This window comes from Gymnoscopelus microlampas, assembly GCF_963454915.1.
Source record: "Gymnoscopelus microlampas genome assembly, chromosome: 17".
Classification (NCBI taxonomy): domain Eukaryota; kingdom Metazoa; phylum Chordata; class Actinopteri; order Myctophiformes; family Myctophidae; genus Gymnoscopelus; species Gymnoscopelus microlampas.
Genome location: NC_139954.1, coordinates 13,528,617 through 13,531,588, shown reverse-complemented (window position 1 = coordinate 13,531,588; position 2,972 = coordinate 13,528,617).

The window sequence follows — 2,972 nt, the reverse complement described above, 5'->3', positions numbered from 1 at the left end:
CAAGCTAGTGCCCCTGAGAGAAATGACAAATCATTAGATGTGCTCCAGGGGTAAATGGGAGCCGCACTCTTTCAAGGCCCCACATTTCCATTTCAATTTTCTGCTCAGCAGAGTTGATGTATGTGGCGAATCACATGGCAAGACCAGTCTCCGCCTTGGCCATCGCTGGCCTCCTGTTATTCATTGGCTAGGGTACCCGCCTGACCTTGCGTGTGTCTATGGGCGTGCGTGCGCGTGAGCGTGCGCTTCATTGTGTGAGTGGCGGCGTCTCACCTGCCCGTCGCCGAGGCCAAGGCAAAGAAGCGAGTGTGAATAGATTCCTCAGACGGAACAGTATTTAAGGAAGAGAAGACAGAATGTCAGCAGCATCCATTCAGGGGCAAAATCTTGCACCATTCCACTTCACAATGAAAGAAAGAAATGGAACTCTACTTTATGATGAGCTCAAATGAACCTGAAGGGAAGCTTAGTTTAAATATACTGTATGTATATGTCATGTAATGCCAAACAGTCACAAAAAATATATATTTTTTTAAACTAAAAGCAAAAGCTGCTTTTGCTGTGATGACAAACACCTTAATAGAGAGCTTTGGTGGGGTGTAAATCATTGTTTTGTTTTGTTTTGTCTTTTGTGAATGTAAGTAGCTTACTTAATATGCAAGTTGTGACCTTGATTTATAAACCTGCACAGATGAACTAAACAAACAAAAAACTGTGGTAAACAAAATGGCAATAAATGGATATAATTCAAGTGTAAAACAAAATAGTAATGAAATGGATATAGTAGTTTTGTTCTTTGTGGATGGTAAAACTGTTATAACTGCTGGTATAACTTCAAACTTAGCGCCTGCATGTTTAGTTATAAATGTAAGTCTTGTTCTCTGAAGGACGGATTACTGGTATTACTGTATATCCAATGAATCTAATTAAAAGACCAAATCTTTCCTAGAGGTTTGTTTGCCTCTGTACCTTGGTGAAGTGGGCTGTTAGGCTGTATACCACCATGAGGCTGATTACAAATATTTGGGGTGGAGGAGGTTCTTTCTTGGCCTACAGGGAGTTTGAGTGCAGATACATACATCACGTACCTTTGTCCCTGCCTATTCTAGCAATACATTTGAATGCATCTTAATTCAAAGATGATAATGTACAGCATATTTTTTATTGAAAGCCTCTTGTTTTGATGCTGAGGTCTTTCTAATCTAATCAGCCAACAGCCAATTGGTCATTTCTACAAGCCTTCTTGTGGGCGCTCTGTGCATATTGATACACATTGATTTCAGGTGAAATGAGCACAAGTAATTGGAAGACAGACCATAGCGTCAGTCATCTCCATATTTGGGCTCCATGTTTGCCTTTCTATTGACTTCCAGTGTAGTTTTTGTTGTTGTTGTTGTTAACAAAAAGTTGCCCATGACCTTCCCATGGATCATAACGCATCATAACAAGTTTCAGCCCAATACAACCTGAGGGGTGGGTGTGCATAAAAGACACACAGACAGACAGAAGATTGTAATTGACTTTGAGGTATAAGGCCCTATAGGTGTCAGTGTGTAAGAGAAGGGTGATAGATACGGTAGAATAAGAGCAGAAAGAGATGTGTCTTATATCTGTGAGCTCAGGCCCTCCATCAGTGTGCAATGGGGTCACTTTCCAACAAGATCTGTTCTTTTTGGCAGTGGTGGAAGAAGTACAAAAGTATGGCATCAAAATATACTCGCAATAGCAACCGCAAAAGTGCTCATGCAGAATGCATATTATTGGATCGTGTAGCCTATGTATAAGTAATTGATTTGTTCATCACTTTAAGGTTGCAGCTGGTAAAGGCGGGGCTGGGTAAAGTAATGTATAATAATGCATCGATAATTTATCAGTTAATGTATGTTTAGTATTAAAGGATGACTTCACCTATTTTCAACCTATCTTCATATAATTGGTCCTCACTAATGCTCATGATAAAAATGGTAAAAAAAAAAAAAAACTAATCTGCCTGTGTCTCATAGGAGGGCCACTTCAGAAACCCGCCAACCAGTGACATCATCAATTGGGATCTAAGCTAATAGAAACTGTCGGCTTTCTATTCCTGGAAAGTTATAATGCTATAATGAAAGCCATTGTTCTCGCGTTAATAAAAGTCCAAATAAAAAAAATTAAATCTTGTTTGCAAAAAAAAAAAAGAAAACGGTTGAAAATGGGTGACGTCGTCCTTTAATAATCTTAACCTGCAATGTAACTAGTAACTAAAGCTCTCAAATAATAGTAGTGGAGTAAATATGACAATATTTGCCTATAAAATGTTTAGTATGAAATTGAGTAAATGTACTTGTTAATTTCCGAAAAAGCAGTATAAATTGAGCCTGCATGGTGAGGCCTCCTTGAACCTGGCAGAAAAATTAAAAAAGGAAGCGAGCACAGAAAAACAGAAAGGCTGACATTTGCATTTTGACCTTTTTGATTTACACAGGGGACAAAATGATTGTCTCATCATGCACGTCACAATGCCCAAGTGTGTGTGTGTGTGTGTGTGTGTGTGTGTGTGTGTGTGTGTGTGTGTGTGTGTGTGTGTGTGTGTGTGTGTGTGTGTGTGTGTGTGTGTGTGTGTGTGTGTGTGTGTGTGTGTGTGTTTGTGTGTGTGTACAGTATGCACTGATGGGTGCCCGCATCCACTGTGGTCATACATAATTTCTGCATTCTATGTGCATGTGTGTATGAATGCACACACAGAAGAGATATGAGGCTTATTACCCAGCCATCTCTTCATTAAGGGGCTGTTTCACTGCAAGCGAGGGGCTGATTTGAATGACAAAATTCTCAAAGCAGGGCAAAAATGAGGACTAATAATCAAGCGCCCCCGTCCTACCTGCCCCCCCCCCCACCCACCACCACCACCAAAGTCAATCTGAGGACCTCCAGGTTAGCTTAAAATTGACTTAAGGGAGGACCGCCGCACACACACACACACACACACACAC